This window comes from Labrus mixtus, chromosome 2, assembly GCF_963584025.1.
Source record: "Labrus mixtus chromosome 2, fLabMix1.1, whole genome shotgun sequence".
NCBI lineage: Eukaryota > Metazoa > Chordata > Actinopteri > Labriformes > Labridae > Labrus > Labrus mixtus.
The window spans coordinates 22,721,754-22,740,594 of record NC_083613.1 but is presented as its reverse complement, the minus strand read 5'-3'; positions in this window follow the sequence as shown (position 1 = coordinate 22,740,594).

Genomic DNA, 18,841 nt, shown 5'->3' with positions numbered 1-18,841 from the left:
TTTTTCTCAAAGACTCTGGAGAAAGTGGTAGCTAATCAGCTGTGTGACTTTCTCCAGGACAACAGTTTATTTGAGGAGTTTCAGTCAGGATTTAGAGTCCACCATAGCACTGACACTGCACTAGTTAAAGTTACAAACGATCTACTTCTAGCTTCAGACAGGGGACTTCTCTCTGTGCTTGTCTTGTTGGATCTTAGTGCTGCTTTTGACACTATTGATCATCAAATCCTATTACACAGACTAGAACATTTACTTGGAATTACAGGGACTGCTTTAAGTTGGTTTGAATCCTACTTATTAGATTGATCTCAGTTTGTACATGTTAATGATAAGTCCTCTATGCACACCAAAGTTAGCCATGGAGTGCCACAAGGTTCAGTGCTTGGACCGATTCTCTTTACATTATATATGCTTCCTCTGGGAAATATTATGAGGAAACACTCCATACAGTTTCATTGTTATGCAGATGATACTCAGCTTTACGTATCAATGAAGCCCAATGGCACCAGTCAGTTATGTAAGCTAGAAACGTGCCTTAGGGACGTTAGGACCTGGATGACCAGAAATGTTTTGCTACTTAACTCAGACAAGACTGAAGTTATTGTGCTAGGCCCTAAAAACCTCAGAGAGACTTTTTCTAATGATATGACTGTCCTTAATGACATCAGCCTGGCATCTAGCACCACTGTTAGGAATCTAGGAGTTCTATTTGATCAAGATATGTCCTTTAACTCTCACATCAGGCAAATTTCAAGAACAGCCTATTTTCACCTTCATAATATATCTAAGATCAGGAATATCCTGCTGCAAAATGATGCAGAAAAACTAGTTCATGCATTTGTTCCAGGTTGTATTATTGTAATTCTCTTTTGTCAGGGTGCTCTGGTAAGTCTCTAAAGAATCTTCAACTAGTCCAGAACGCTGCAGCTCGTGTACTGACTAGAACTAGGAAAAGGGACCACATTACTCCTGTGTTGGCTTTGCTGCACTGGCTCCCTATACAATTTAGAATAGAATTCAAGATCCTTCTTCTCACTTACAAAGCTCTAAATGGCCAGGCACCATCTTATCTTAAGGAGCTACTAGTGCCGTACTACCCTTCGAGAACATTACGGTCCCAGAATGCGGGCCTGCTAGTGGTACCTATACAGTCTCTAAATGTACTATGGGAGGTAAAGCCTTCAGTTATCAGGCTCCTCTCCTCTGGAATCATCTTCCAGCCGGGGTCCGGGAGGCAGACACACTCTGTATTTTTAAGAATAGACTTAAAACTTTCCTTTTTGATAAATCTTATAATTAGGACTGGCGCTGGTGTAGACCAGCTATGCCACATTCTTCCAAATGGAGCAGAAATCAAATGTTATTCGGAAATTATCTGATAAGAGGATTTTCCATAAACTAATAAAAACATGACTTAAAAGTATATGTCAAACATAAAAATTCAACCTACATGCAGTTTCCATGATGACAGCAGGTGTTTTTTTGGATCACGCTGTAAATATGTTAAGCTCTCCTTCAAATTAAGACATTATATTTTGAGACCTTATTGGGATTTAATCACTTTTGAAACCTGCCTCAAGAAGCCACTTGAGGAACAGCAGTGTTGGGTACTTAATCAATGGCATAATTTCTCTGCCACAGAAGTTCCTTTTGAAAGCGTGTTGCGTTTGTATGGTTGAGCCAAATTATGTTTTTAAAGTTCTGGATCTTTTCTGCAACAACACAGTGCATCAATAACTCCAACATGAAGGCTGCAGGCATCAACCACAACATCCTTGAGCGGTTGTTATGAATTTTCTGTATGATCTCGATCCATTTGTGTCTAATAAAGCAAAATCACAAAATGAGCCAGCCTCTCATAATGGATTCAGAAGAGGGTTGCACGCATTGTTTTGTTCCCAGAAACAAAGGGGATACATTTCACATGAACCAGACTGGATTTAGCAAGCTGCCCTCTGGTCTGTTCCATTTATTGAGGCATTCCTGAAATATTTAATTTCCGTGAATGTGTGTCTGAGAAGATTTTGGTTAGCTGCATTTATAAAGCTAAAGCCATAATAATTACTTTACTAATTTGTCGCATTTGTGCTAAACCGATAAGACGCCGTCTTTCATGGGATTCAGAGGCTGCCGTCAATAATATGACTGCTTGGGGTAAAAAGTGATTTAAAGCCCATTTCACACTCGGCTTCCAATAAAGAGTGATGGCTGGGCCTTCTCTGATCCCCTCAGCTGCCATCATGACCATGTCCTCTCCACAAACTCTGCGTTGAATGCCCAAAACAGCCCTGAAGTTAGTGGAAATGTCTGCTTTAAAGTTCTGTTTTCCCCCTTCTATTCAGATAAACTCTACATGACAAATTTTTCAGCAACGTTTTAGTTCAGTATACAGCAGAGTTTTTTAATATACATTGTGTTTGTGTTAATTGTTTTTATTTACTGAATAGGAGCTGAATGTGTGCAGTACATTGAGTTCCAGACAAATTTCCCCAAGGGGACAATAAATGTGTATTAGCGTATTGCAAATGCTCAGTGCCAATGCAGATAATGGGGTGTATGTAGATCTGGGAGGTGGATGAACCTGTAACATGGCAGATCATCATGCAGAATATGCAGTTTTGATGTCTCCTGTGGCTAACATGACAAATTCACCTCTTTATAAACATGACTTTAGACGTCTCTATACCATAACCATAATGATGTATAGAATTTTTCAGATGTGGTGCTGACTATATGAGTCTCCAACCCTGCTTACATTTTGTAAGGAGTAGGGTAAATCTTTGAGCTAAATAGTATGACTTCCAAGTTTTAACTTGCATGCATAATATACAAAATGCAGCTTATATTGATGGAAATGTCAACAGCTTTTTCAGTATTTGGTATTCATTGAAAGTATTGAATCTATTATAAGTTTTCATCTCATGATGTTACTAGAAAGATCACCAATTTTTTAATTACAACATGAATGTTTTCGCAAAATTTCAAAGCAATCCATCCAGAATGTAATTTTTGAAATTCGTCTTGAAATTCATCCCTCTGATTGAGTACTTCAGAGTTAAAGTCATTAGATCACCAACATTCTTATATTGTGTATCTGGTCACAATGAATACTTTACATGCAGTACAATGTTTATCTAGTAGTATTCACAAGTGACATGTTTGACCTTCTGGTGGGTCTGATAAAAAGTAGGTGGGCTAACTAAAAACATTTGAATAATCCTTAGAGAACACCTTTATTGCCATTGTACATTGTACAAGAAATCTTCTGTGTATCTAAAAGAAACAAGGCATACATTGCATTTACTTTGTACCAACATGTACCCAACCAAACACAATTACAGATTCATAATATTTAGAACAAAAAATTATCAAAATCAAAACTGTTAGAAAAACAGACCATCACCAGAGCTGCACTTATATTTCTAAAAAGTGTCACAATTTTAACAGAATCTGACATTAGACATTAGATTTTATCACACATTTCGCTTAATGACAGATTGCAAACGTTCGATTTGGCTGAATATCTGCAAATTAAGAACCAAGTGTGTGTGACTCAATGAATGTACAGCCTTTCGTTGTTGTTAGACAACAAGTTGTTGGGTCAGTGACTTCATTACCAGACTGATGGTCCTCTGTGGACCGAGAACATTGATGATCAACACAGAGCGCTGCTGATTAAAGTCTCATTCTCTCAGTGTAAGTACTAATTATCTAGACTGACATTCAGCTCGAGCTTCTCTCTGAGCGATCTGAGTGCTCTCTCTGTCCTCTATCATCTTTGGTCATACACAGAGGTAGCAAACAATGGATTTTCACAATTCAGCTATAACATAGGCCTTCCTAGCTCTTTTGATTATTCTGTTATTTCAGTTAGATAGTACAAGCTGTGTTTTGTGGAGTGGTCAAAGTCATGCCCTCTTTTGCAAATGTATACATTTTTGGCCTTGCTTATGTAAAAGAAGGTACCTTATAGTCTACCTGAAGGTCTCTTTAAGAATTCAGAAAAAAAATAATATTTAAAGTTGTTGTAATAAATATTTGTTTTATAACGATGAATAAAAAAAAGGTGATCTCATGATGACCCTCATGTGAGGGTCACTCATGGTGAAATCACACTTTTTTCTTTTACTAGAATCTTACTTCTTCCTGAACACTACAAAGCATTTTGGCCTCTTTCAGTTTTACAACTCGCAGATTAAAATTGTCTAACTCAAAATGAACAAAACCAAAAAGAACCACTCAGACTGACAACAGAAAACATATTTTTCTTAAACAATATTTTTTAAAAGCTAAATAAATAAGGGCTCAACTTTGACCGGGGCAAATCTGCAGATAAATTAGTCAATTCATTGCTTTGTAGCTTTTACACTAAAATGACCAAGAAGAACAATAATGGCTTCACACTCTCCCAAATGCCCAAACCAATGTCATTAGCAGCTTGTGAAATTGTGTTTGTGCGTAAAAAATGTGAAATACAAAATAAGCAGATAGTAGAACAGTAGAACAAGGTTAAAGACATTGTTAAAATAACTCTTGGTTTGAATAAAGAAGGGATTAGATTGCATATTTTTCTTCCCTCTGCGAACTGTAGAAACTACAATCAACAGCAGACATCAGCCTGGGATGTTAATTGAATGACCTCAGGAACACATTTCCAGTGTCCATTAGTGTCAGCTCTGCCTTAAGCTCCATCAAGAAGACACAATCTGTCATCTTAAGGTTACAATGTGATGAAACCTGCAGGAAACACTTTGACTTTACCTCCACTAGAAAGCAAAATAAACTATTTCCAACACTTTGGTTGAATAAATAAAACGTCTATCACTGCATGTATCGCTTATCAAACCGACCTGTAAGAAAGAGATAAATAGAAAGATACAGTGCAAACACTGCCTTTGTGTAATTAGATTATGTTCTCTCAGGCTGATTAAATTCACTTCCTCCAGGCTTCAGATTTGTCTGAACATCTTGCTGAGATGTTTCTTTTGTGCTTCTCTCACAGTACATGTAGTACTGTATGCAGCACAATGGGGCTGACATTTGTGGAGAGACACAATTTCATAATAAGAGAGTTCCTTTTCATTTCCTTGAACTACATTCTTCCCCTGATGGGAAATATGTGAGCCTTTTGAAGGTGTGTATTTCATCAGACAATAAGATGAAAGGGCTTCAGGCCTGTTGGCAGAAATGGAGAACGGATTTTTCCTGGACATGGTGAAGTCAGTCTTAGGCGGAAAGGACACAGAGACGGTTTATAATCTGATTCAACATCCATTACTCCCTCGTAGGAACACGGCTGAAGCACAGGAACTTGTTGTGTGACTTCAGGAAATCCAGCAGCACACTGGGTTGATGCTGTAAGACAGTGCACTGAGCCAATACTTTATACGATTACAGATTGTAAAAAGAAGCATATGAGTCAACTATATAATATTTACATGTGTAACGTTTTGGCCAACACATCTACTCGGTGTTAGCTGTACGCCCTGCAGTTCCTCAGGAAGTCTCTGAGGGTCATTAAGGACTCCACAACAACCTGTTCTCGCTTCTGCCCTAAGGCCGGAGATACAGGACTTTGAAAGCCCACACCAGCAGACTTTTGGAACAACTTCATTCACAGGGCATGGACTTTAAAATAAAATTAAACTTTATAACCACACAAGTACATTCAACCCCCTTGGGCAATAGCCGAAATATATGTTTCCAAATATAAACATTTCCTATGAAACTTTTTCTCCATATATTGTTTATTTTATTACGACGCGATATGATACAATACCATACACTTTATTGTCCCCTTGGGGAAATTTCTCTTGGATTCCAAGTGCTTGAAACATTCAGCTGCCTCTACAGTGGAATCAATAAAGAATAAAAACAACAGAAACTTATCCACGTGTAAAACAAAGAAGCAAATCCCAATGCAAATCAAAAAACACGACCCCATATATTGCACGTTTCTCATATTGCACACGATCTGCATAAAACACAACATAAGTAAGAGAAAAGATAAGAAAATGTAAGGACACCATGAGGCTATTAAACAAGCCATACAGCCTGAAGAATTTAGAATTGTGATGGATGCGGGCGCAAAAGAGTTTTTAAAATGGTTCAGTCTGAGTTAAACATATGGCATGCTCACACTCAGAGTGGAGGGTGTGAGACAGGTCAGACAACACTGTGAGAACAGACTGCTCATATATTGACTGTGTGAGAGGTTCTAACCTTCATGCAGTCTCCATCTCTTTTATATCTAATTTTTTATATTTTTTAAATGGAGCCTCCCAGCTTAAGAATTTTTCTACGATTGTACTTGTATAACTGGGGTGACAAAATCCTGAATGTGAGATAGGACAGTGAAGATGGATGAAAAATGTTTGGGGAAGAAGACTGTCGCCTCTGTACATGGAGCACCCTCACTTGAAACCACTAAACCGGCACCCTGATATATCTTGAAACTCTTTCAGATAACTGCTATAATCCCCCGCTCTCTCTCGTGGCCCATTCCGCCAAGGTGTTTATCCAAACATCTCAACCATAACTGCATCCTTCTCTTGAAAATGTTTGACTTATATTAAACAGAGACTGTTCAGAATCAGAATCAGAATCGGGTTTAATTGCCAAGTACATTTAAACATACAAGGAATTTGACTTGGTGTATTGGTGCTAAACAATTAACAAGGAAATAAAGCAGAACTAGCAACAACTTAAATAATACAGTATAAGAAGCTATTACAATAAATACAATGGAATGAAAAAATGTAAAATATAAAATATAAAATATAAAAAAGAAAAAACCCACAAAATGTACAAAGGTGCAATGTAGGAGCTGTGCAGTGGACTATGAGAAAAAATCTTACAGTGTATGTAACTTACTCACAGAGTGCATGTAAGGAAAATACATTTAAAGTCCAGTGGGCGTTAATGTAACGCATAAGAACAGTTTCAGCATTCACATTACTTCTTATTAGTTTTTCATATGATAAAAAGAGATAATACGTATTAAAAGACATTATATGTCTCGCAGTCAAATCTATGCATAAACAGTAACATAACCATTACATATGATATAAACCATAGAGCTGTAATATTAAGACAATTTGATCCCACACACCTGTATCTCCACTCAGCAGCACTGACATTACCTCCTGTTACATGATGTCAACCTCTGCTATCTGCTCCTACTCATTAAAAAAATAACAGCCACAGCTGTGATTTAGAGGGCTGACACATTGATGTTATACTATTAACCTCAGGACGTATCTCAAGGGAGGAGAATAATGAGAAAACATGACTTCAACATAATAAGATGCCTCTTCCATGGCTGTAGATTTGTAAATCCACAACATCCGACATAAACGTAAAAAAAAAATTGAAGATGGAAATGTCATGACAGTCGATTTGATTTCTAATCTAAGCTTTTGTTCTATTTTTTAATGGTAGAAAGTGCTTATTAGGACTGTAACTTGTTTTTATATCAGTTTTTGTCGACTAAATGTTTATTTATTTTTCATAAATCAATTAAGTTTGCAGTCTGTGATATGTCATAAAATTGATTAAAAAGGCTTGTACATATTATCCCCGCAGGTTAAAATTAGAGTTGGTTGTTTTCTCCACATCCTAAACATAAATGATTACATTTAGGATGATTAATAAGAAATAAAAGCATCCTGTTCTCATGAATAAATGATCAAACATTTAAAAAGTTGCTTTAGCTAGCTCCAATAGCAACTTTTTAATGATCTTAATAATATGAGATCTAGATTGTCTCTCTCTTCTCTTTGTTTCAAAGCATAGGTAAATTAAAAAATGAGTCAAATTCACCATGTAACTTCTGGAGCTTTTAACCTAGATAAATTGTGTTTGGCAAATGAGGGGCAATACTGTAAGGGAAGCATGTTATCATACAGTGGCTTATATACACATTGGAAAGGCACAGCAGTAGCATATATATATTGTCTTATCTGTTTCTAGCATGTTCTTGTCTTCACTCACTCTTGAGGCAAATGAGAGGAGGTGGACTGAATCAAATCTGTGAAGTGAGGGGGTGCCAGTAGCCTAGTGGATAGTGCGCACGCCCCACATACAGAGGCCAGGTTCAAATCTGAACTGTGGCACCTTTCCCGCATGTTATTCCCCACTTTTTCTCTCCCCTTTTCTGACTCTATCCACTGTCCTGTCTCTAAAATAAAGGCATAAAAAACATTTCAGAAAAAAATCTGTGAAGTGAGACCAGTAAAATGAGCTTCAATACATTTAAAAGTCCCACAAAGCTAAAGGAAACTGCAACATTTGTTAAATATTTGTTCATCTGACACAATTAGCAGGAAATAATCTATTGTATAAAGAATATTCTGCTTAATATCAGCTTGAAACAGACAGAATGTGAACAGCTTGTCTTACACAGCCACCATATATATGTAAAGAAAGATGTATGAAATACATTTAAACATTTTTTCAGTATCGATTCCCAACCATTATAGCAGAGACTTTTGCTGCAATATAACCTATTATGTTCTATTCATTTAAATGAAAAGACAGATCAATTCTTCTGTAATGCTATGAATCCAGAGGCCTTGATCCTGTACCTTTAATTCCTTTCTTTTTATGAAACCCTCTGTTCCATCACCCTGAAAATGACCCTCACTGATGAGTGTAAAGGTAGATGCATGGGTGTGAAAAACATAATCTGAGGTCTCTCTACACCAGTAATCATAAAACAGAGAAACACACTGGCCCAAACTAAAGGACCTGAAGTTATTTGTTACCCATGGTTATATCATTTCTTCACCTTGACTGATTTCCTGGTTTTGTTTTGACTCCCACAGTCTCCCTCTTCTCTCTCTGTTGTCCTTGCTCATTTGCACTGAAATGCTCCTTCATTTGTTTTGCGTGATTGAGGAGGGAGGTGCAGACGAGAGGGTGCAGCCCTCGGGTAAGAGACAGAATCCAGTCACAGCTGGTGTGTTGCTTCCCCGTGTTCAGTAAACGTGACAGGATGAAAATGTGGAGCGTCTGCCTTGTGTCACAGCCCCCACTGTTTAAGGGATGGAAAATGTAAAGATATTCATGTAGCTATGTTGGTGGACATTACCTTTATAACCATCCTCTCATGGGTGACTCATACAAGGTAGTGACTCAGAAGTTATCCAATATAGTTTCCATTACTGCCCGTGCACCAAAAGTGGTCAGAGATGTAGCCAGACTTTGTCTGAGGATCCAGGATTAACAAATTTCCATCCACAAAAAAATGGGAATGTGAAAACAACTCCTTTAGGGGATAATAGCTATTTAAATATTTCTGGTCAAAGCTATCTGTGTGATCACTATGATACAAAGCGTCTCTGAATACAGGGTTGTGAGCTGTTTTAGAAATATCCCTGGATCCTGAATCCATTATCTCATAAAAGTGGTGAAAACATTTACATACACAATATAGTCTGGTTTTTATTTTGATTTTTTTTTTGGCCAGTTGGTTTGTTTACATCAATAAACTGAGCTGATTCTGAGTTTTAAGCTGTTGATAGTTCTGTTTTGTAGATTGCTATGTTCATGTTTCATGTTCGCTACATCCATCTGAGTTCATTTATCGGCCTGTATTTCAATGTGGATTTCAGAAAAGTTTTTCATGTGTAGGTCGTCTCATCATTAAAATAAAATTTTTAAATGTGAATTCAGAGTGTGCAAAAATACTTTAGGAACCAGCAGCTCTTGTCACTTAGCAACTATACAGGGCTGGTTGTCTGGCAACCTCAATGTGATGGCAATACTGTGCTGGGTCACTGTGCCCGATTGTTGTTTCCCCAAGAAACAGTAACAGCATATAACTTCCTCTAAAAAAAAAAAACCCAAACCTTTTTACATTTCTCTGTGTGTAAAGAAAGTGTGTGCTTTACAACCAGACCAGCTGAACAAAAACCTCTCACAACTTGTAGGTATTCAAAGGATGTAGGTTTTCAATTTTTTTGCACTAATTGATTTCAGAAAGCCGCACTCTCCTACCACCACCAGCAGCTAAAACAAAGTTTCACTGTGCGTAGGGTGTGTGTACTCCCACGTGTGTGTCACATGCAAACAGAAAAGTGGAGACTAACTGGCTGTTGTCACAAATTCTGCCTTTTTAGCTATCAGCATCAAGTAGAAATTACTGAAGCTTATCATTATTATGGACCAAAATGTATTCCTTTCCCATACCGCCCAGCCCCACTATTGAGTTTTTAAGGGCATTTTGAAGGCTCCATTTTTTAGAATCTCAACCTCTCCGGACATTTTAATTCCTTCAGCAGTGGACTCAAGCAACCACACAACATGTTGTAAAATGTAAGAATCCTTAATGTCCACTGCATGCCTGGAAATGAGGTGGCTGCCCAAAATGTAGTCCAGCTCTGATAGCAGCCTGAGCTCTGCTGAGGAGGAAGAACTAAACTGCCAAATCCCTCCTGCAGTTCTTCAACTATCTACTCTCTTCAGGCGTCCAGTGTCCCAGTGGACAGTGAAAATAAATTGCTACTGGTGCCACAGTTGGTTAGCATGATACAAGCAACAATGGGATTAGCTTTGCATATTAAGACGACCAACCCATGTAACTAACATTGCAAAATAAGGTTGAAAGTCCCCAAACTGCTCCTTAAAGCCCACCATCTGTGTACACTAGCTCTGTTTTAATCTCACCTTACACGTCTTACTTTTATGAACATTTACTCTGATACTGATAGTAACAGTTACCCTTTAAGTAATTTAACTTTAACTTAATCTATCTTTTTAGCTGAATTCCTACCAAATCCTAGCCCCATATATTCCTCAAACAGTGGAATATCTGCACCAGAAGCACATAGAAAATGCAGTTTTATTCAATTAAAGCTGCATGTCTTCAGCTCCATTTTCACACAGTTGCCACTGAGCTGTCAGGTGGCTGCTGCTCAAAATAGCTTTCAGGCTATTTTCTCAAAACTGTCATCAATCAGCTCAGCAGTTCTAGCAATGAAAATACTGAAAACTATGAAATTAAAGCAGAAATTTTATACATTTCCTGCTGGTGCTCTGATTCAGAACATCTTTCCATGATTCCCTTGACAGTTTCCTCCTCTCAGAATCTCAACATGTTCCTCCTCAAGTACTCAATGCTGCTTTTCCTACAAAAAGAAAAACAGGTTTTATGTTAGATTTCCACCTTCGGTGAGCTCATTTGCTTTTGTTACGTTGTTGGATTCTGCTACACTTCTCATTCCTCACGTTTTTTTACATTGTTTTTCTGCTGTTTTCTGCTGTTTAAATTGTTTTTATGTCTTAATTATTTATATTTATTTGACATCCGTATAATGACAACTTAGCTTTATATTGGTAAACTCACTCTCATAGAGTTTACAGTAAATTATGTTATTGAGAGTTTTACCATTAAGACCAGAACCATTTTCATAAATCTCTGAGGAAATGAAGTAGAAAAAAACTATCTTTATTTTCTCCTCAAAGTTGATAAATCAAATGTTATGACTCTAGCACTTATATAACACATTATGAAATAATAAAAAACATTAAATCAGGAAACAACATCATACAAAAATCTAAAACACTGTGTTTCATTCAGTTATTGATTTTTGTCCTTCTTGGGGCTCAGGTTTAGGTCAATTGATAGAGTGGTGCCCATAAACAGAGGGTACAGTCTTTGCCGCACTGGTTGCTGGTTTCTGTCCTGGTCAGCAACAATTTGGTGCATGTCATCCCCTCCTCTCTCTTCCCCACATTCACTCTTAAAGTATCCTGTCTAATAAAGGCAAAATACTTAAAAATCATGACAGCCTTTAGTTTTCATTTCAAAGACTTTGGAGCTACTCCCAAAGATGAAGTTGACATATCCAGAAACACAGCATCATGGATAACAAATACAAAATAAAACAGAAAAATATCTATCCAGACCCTGACAGAACTCTTAAATGAAAGGGTTTGCTTGACCTATTTATCCACTTGAAAATATGAATGAATCCAACACCAGATTAAAAGAGTATAAAGCCCCACCAATCCTGGGCAAGCCAAGACCACCTGTACCAGTTGGCATAAACATTATTAATGTTCATGTCCTTGTGTTCATATTGCAGAGAATCTGCTCAGGCCAGGCTCCGTCTCTATAAATTAGCAAAAAGAAAATGTCCTTGCTCAGCTGTCACTGCCATGCAGTACATGAGTGTTAGTATTCAATCATCACTTCAAGTATGTGACAGAAACCTCTCCAGTACTGAAACCTCCCAAGGGCAAAAATATCTTTATTTTACTTTATAAAATCCTGCTTCTGTATTTCTCAGATCCGAGTTGGTTTCAGTTTAATTCTATCAATGGTAACAACTATTGACATATTTCCATAGCAGTTCTAAAAACAGTTAAAGGACTCAAAGAATCATCTTTTTTTCACACTGTACGAAATAGTAGTTCCTTGATCACCATTCAAATGGACCTTATTAGTACCTCCTCCAAAGTGGCTACTCTCCCAGGAACCTTTAGTGATATTATAGTACCATGGTTGGTCAAACACTCAAGCACCAGCAAAATACGTTTTTGATATGTACACACATGAATACATTGCCTTTATTTCCCTTTTTCATTTCCCTTCTTATATTCTCTCGGCCTCATCGTGTATGAAATTCATGACAAAGCTGTTTTATTAGATCACATTAGAGATAAAAGTGTATGAATGAGGAGGCTATGTATGTGAACAAAAGTATTAGTATTTTATCTTTTAGATTGATCATTAAAATAACCATTTTTTCAACTTCCAAAATGTGTGAATAATATTCTTAAAATGTATGTTTTGCAATACTAATCTAAACCAATCTTTGCCCACATTTTGAGAAGAAAATAATGGAGTGAGAGATGACCATTTGGTGAGTGCATTTGCTTTTGTTACCTTGGAAACCACAGTGCTGTACACTTTAGCATCTACTTATTTGCATGGTACTGATGTTACGGTTGGATCAGTCATGCCACAATGCTTCCTCTGACCTCAGTGAGACTCACTTTACTTCACATAACCTTTACAAAGGTGTTAAAAAAGAAAGCTTGGACATTATTTTTAAATGTAATATCTGTTGAGTGTAGCTTTTTCTTTTCTGCTTAGACCATCTAACGGTTACATGGAAGTGTTGTAGAGGTTTGAATAATATTGGAGCTGAGCGGTAACATTGACCAGCTGGCATTGATCAGTTCTTCGGGTTGAAATCGAACTGTTGAGGAGTGGTCTTGTTAGAGCCATGGTTATAATACATTGATCTTGTACTATTTTCTCTGAGAGGCTGAGAGGTGAGATGTTCAAAAGACTCACACCAGCAGCAGACCTACAGTATAGTTGTCTATATCTGTTCCTCCAGATGAAATATTTGGCCCCTGACTGAAGTTGTTTACCTGGCAATGACCTTAATCGGTAGTGTGAATTATGACTCACATCACAGAAGTGTTGTTATAATGTTATTATTAGCTCTAAAAAAGACTCATACTAAGGACTGTAGGCTAGATGGATGGGTATACAGTGTGTGACCTCTTTCCTATCATTTCCTATACAACGGTTGTCTTCAACTATCAGTATAGGTACTATTCGACATCAACAAGGCACAGTTGTCCATTAAATTGGAAAATAATTTGCAAATTCTTCACTGAGCACTATATAGAAAACCCAGTGTCAGTGTTGTATTGTAAAATTTTCTAGAAACCCAATAATTGTCAAACAGGTAAAATAACCAGACTATAGTATTCTCAAATAAATAAGATAGTAATCCTATTTATTTTGGGCACAAACACCTTTGACAGCTATTAAGTATTTGTGAAAAATATGTGTGAGCTGGGGTTTTGTTCCTTTTTTTCTGATTAGGTCAGCATGTGGTACACTTTTTCCCTTTCAGTGCTTTGTGAGCAGTGATTTTCCATGAGAAAAGAAAACAAGGTTTTTCAATGAAACAAGAATCTCCCAAATCAAGATTACAAAGATTAAGATTATACCAGGAGTTTTTGTCTTCTGCTCGTTAACATCTTGTGAGTTGTCTGATTTTTCTGACTGATGGTGCAAGACATGACCTGAACTAAATAATGAGATCAGGCAAACACAATCAAAGGGACACTGCCCTGCATCAAACTCCACTCAGGATCCTTTCCAAGTCTCTTGATTGAACAATGTTTTTTCCCCCTCAAGCCCAGTTCAAAGGGAAAAAAAACCTTTATTAATTCTACCAAGATGTTAAGTGTTATTTCTCTTGAATCTAATCCAGTCATTTCTTTGGAAACATTATGTTGCCTTAAATAAATTGTATCTAAAGCTCTCAGGCATTAGCTTCAGTACAGAGTAATGTTGTTGCTTTTTTGAAAAATAAAATCCTGCTGTGACATGTTTTCTTAGATATAATTTTAAACATGGGATTAAAACACATGAAATATTATTGAGAACGCCCTCAAATGAAAGCACCACTATCTGCAGAATCAGGTGTAGACTGTTCTGCCAAGCCAACCAGGTGGCAGGTGATGGCAGAAACTTTGGCATGCTGGGAATCTGGTGATCAAGACTGTTTTAGGGACTCGTGTCATATGTCTGGAGGGGGTGCTACTGAAGTCTATATGAGCGTGACTGTTTCATTCCTAAAACCTGATCTGCAGTGTTAAAACAGAGAGAGGCAGGTGTGAGGATACTCCTAAGCGTCTTCTGAGTGACACTTTGAGTTTCCCCGGAGAAAGAGCGAGTACTCTCAATTTAAATCGGTGTCGAGGAGAGACATCAGATTCATCACAATAGCTTGTCCTAATGGATGTTCTCAATAATGGTTCACAGATTTAGCCGACATTTCTATGTAGTGTTGTGTGAAGTTTTGGGAATGGTGCCAATCGATTGAAAGGTAGTGTTGGTCGTTGCCTTTTTTAAAGTGTGAGAGGGCCACAACTGATCTTATTTATTTTCAAGAATTTCTAATGATTAGTCCATTAATACTTTATCAAAGCAAAATGTATTCATTATTTGGCAAATTTGCACCTTGACTCCACCATCGAGCTCCCTGTTCACTGGACAAAAGAATTTTCATGAGGATTTGCATTAGCACTGGACTAAGTGCTTGCAGAATGGACATCATAGGGATAGTAGTATGAAAACAGGAAGATATTTGGATTGTATGTGTTAAGTGTGTTTTTTTTTTTTTAATTTTGTATGCAAAACATAATTCAAAGTAGCCTATAAATTGATTATACTCTAAATGGCCCAGGTGTCCTAGGTTAGCTGTTCCCAAACTTTTCCTGGCGTGCGACCTCCCAAAAAAAGGAGCTAGAGACTGGGGACCCCCACTGTCCCTGGAGGTGGTTAAGCATTTAATGTTGTGCACAGCTGGGTACACTAATAGGCCTATCAAAACTCTGAACAACACAACAGCCTAAACACTGCATTATTATTTTAGTCATTTGTTGTGAGAAACGCTGGAAGCAGATCACAGTTTAACTACTTTTTTTGTATGTAACAATACATGTAATAAAATATTATTATTGAAAGTAATCTCTTGACCCCACAGTGTCTTGCAACCCCAACTTTAAGAACCGCTGTCATTGGAGATATAGGGTGTCATATTTTGGTTGAAATCATGAAATTATGTTGTTTCACCCTAGATACATCGGGGAATTTTACAATTAATAGATTTTAAAGATATTTATACATGTCTGCCCATTAATAATAATAATAATAATAATAATAATAATAATAATAATAATAATAATAATAATACATGTCATTTGTAACACAAAAAAATCTCAAAGTGCTACATGAAAACAAATAAAATAGAAATAAAAACAAATTTCATCAACTAAGCAACTAACGAAACTAAAAGCACAAGCAGAAGGCTTTGTTAAAAAGGTGGGTTTTTAGGGCCCTTTTAAAAGCATCAGCAGACTGTGGAGCCCTCAGCTGCTCGGGGAGAGCGTTCCACAGACTGGGTGCAGAGGAGCAGAAGGCCCAGTCACCCATGGTGTGGAGTTTAGTCCTGGGGGGATGGAGGTTGTTGGTATTTCCAGAGCGGAGGATTGTGGGGTGAGGAGTTCTTTGAGATAGAGGGGGGCATTTCCATGGGTGCACTGGTAGGTGAGAAGGGTGACTTTGTATTGAATCCTGAATGAAATAGGGAGCCAGTGTAGTGTCTGAAGGATGGGCGTGATGTGTTCATATTTACCCACCCTCATCAGGACCCTAGCAGCGCTGTTCTGGACATGTTGGAGCTTCTGGAGGCTCTTGCTAGGGATCCCGATGAGGAGTGCATTGCAGTCCAGCCTGGAGGAGACAAAGGCGTGAGTTTCTCAGCATCTGACAGGGAGAGTGTAGGACAGAGTTTGGCAATGTTGGTCGGTGTCGATGATGGCAGGGGTGCAGAGGGGGTTTGATTTGTTTTTAGGTATATTTGAGTGTCATCAGCATAACAATGGAATGAAATTCCATGTTGGCTGATGACGCGGCCAAGGGGTAGCATGTAGATATTGAACAGGGTGGGGCCGAGGACTGATCCTTGGGGGAAACCGCAGGTGACAAGGTGAGTCCGGTATTTTTTGTCTCCAAGGGAGACATGTTTGGTTCTTCCAGAGAGGTATGAACAGAACCAGTCTAGGGCTGAGTCAGAAAGACCGATGACAGAGTGAAGGCGGTTGAGGAGAATGGCATGATCGATGGTGTCAAATGCTGCTGTCAGGTCGAGGAGAACGAGGAGAGATGGAGAACCAGCGTCAGCTGCCATCAGCACGTCATTTGTGACCCTGGCCAGAGCTGTTTCTGTACTGTGGGCAGAGCGGAAACCAGACTGAAATTTCTCAAATAGTTTGTTGTGTTGTAGATGGTCGTGAAGTTGAGCTGCAACTGCCTTTTCCAGCACTTTGGAAATGAACGGAAGGTTGGAGATGGGCCTGTAGTTGGCAAAGACATCTGGATTTAGGGTGGGTTTTTTGAGAAGTGGTGACAGCAGTTTTCAAGGCAGATGGAACATGGCCAGCCTGTAGGGAGTGATTTATGACTTTGGTGATGAGGGGACTTATGGCAGAGATGTTTGATTTGACCAGGGCTGTGGGAAAGGGATCCAGGGTGCAAGTGAAATTTTTTGTTAGTGTTTAATTTTTTTGATGATCTCCTCAGTCTCTCGCTGCGTAATTGCAGAGAAGCTGGGTGGTCCCCGTCTGTGCGTCGGCAGTCGGGACAGGTGGAGAGGCGGAGCTGAAGAGGAGAAAACGGATGATGTTAACTTTTGTTCTGAAAAAGTCGATGAAATCGTTGCACCGCTCCTCTGTGGTGTCTGAGAGGAAGGGGGTTGGTGGATTTAGGAGATGGTTTATGGTGGAGAAAAGTTGCTTTGAGTTGCCAGGGCTATTATTTATGATATTTGAGTAGAACTGTGACCGGGCATTTCTGAGGGACTTTGAGTAGGCTTTTTGGTGTTCCCGATAGGCTAGCCTGTGCACAGTGAGTCCTGAGACCTTGAGACGCCGTTCAAGGACACGACCAGTCGCCTTAATTTTCCGCAGCTCGGAGGTGTACCAGGGGGCTGAGCGTGGGAACATGACTGTTCTGGTTTTGAGAGGGGCGTGGAGATCCAGGAGACTGTTTAGGGATTTGTTGTAAAATTCCACTGCTTCACTGGTTGATGAGAAGTTAGCAGAGGAGAGATGTTGAAGGTCTAGTGTTAGTGAGTCCAGGTTGATGTTTTTTAGATTTCTGAAGTGACTCTGGTGCTTGGGTTTGGTGAGCGCAGACTGGAAAGGCAGCTCCATTGAGACAGCCTTGTGGTTAGACACACCCAAATCGTATGCTAATACGTTTGTAATGGGTGCAGAGTGAGTGATCACCAGATCAAGCGTGTGCCCCCTGGTGTGAGTGGGGACATCAACATGTTGAGTTAGGTTGAGACAGTCCATTAGTTCTAAGAACTCAGCTGCAGGGTGGCTGGAAGGGGTGTCGACGTGGATATTGATATCTCCAAGTATTATAATGTTGGCAGAGGTTGTGCAGAGTGAAGAGAAAAGGTTGTGCATCTCTGAGATGAAGGTTGAGTTTGGTTTGGGTGGCCGGTAAATGAGAAGAATTGTTATGGTGAAAGGAGGTTTACATTTAAATGCAAGGCATTCAAATGAGGACAGTTCAGGCAGGGGCAGGCGGGATGGAATATGTCAACATCATGCGATTCATGCCGGTCACCGGTGGTGTTAGCTTGGAGTCAGCGTGTAGCCACCAGCCGCTCGTTGACTGGAGGGCAGGTAGTTTACGGCTAGCTGGCAGTGGAGGTAGTGAGCCTATCTGCTCAGGGGAAACATCTGCAAGGCTGTTCTGGAGAAACCTCACAGAAGTAGCTCTAAACAGAGACTAGGAGGTCTGGGTTGTCTACCGACAGCAGAAGATTGACTCGCAGTTTGCCGGTGTTGAAAAAGATGACAGTGGGTCGGAAAGCCACCGTCAAGGTCAGTACAAGCCGTGCAAAAAAAAAAAAAAAAGGCTTGAAGTTAAAAACGTGTATAAGTGTTTAAACTTTATACAACATGAGCGGATCAAATTACATACTAAAACCAGGTAATATGTAGGTTTTTCTGGTGGAGAAGCGGCGAACAGCCAACGCCAGCATCCTCTCCTTTCCAGGAGATTAAAAGGATAACATTTAGATATAAGAAAAACTGAAAATATATACCATATTAAAACAAATTAAATATATCTGAGTCAGTAAATAAACATTTAACAATTTTGTTATGACATAACCTATAACCAACACATTTCTTGGGGCAATGCTTTCCCATTGTTGTGAATGTGTTTGTAAGAAAGGCTAGAAGCAGAATACAAGTTATCTCCATGTACAGACTTCAGCACTGAGTT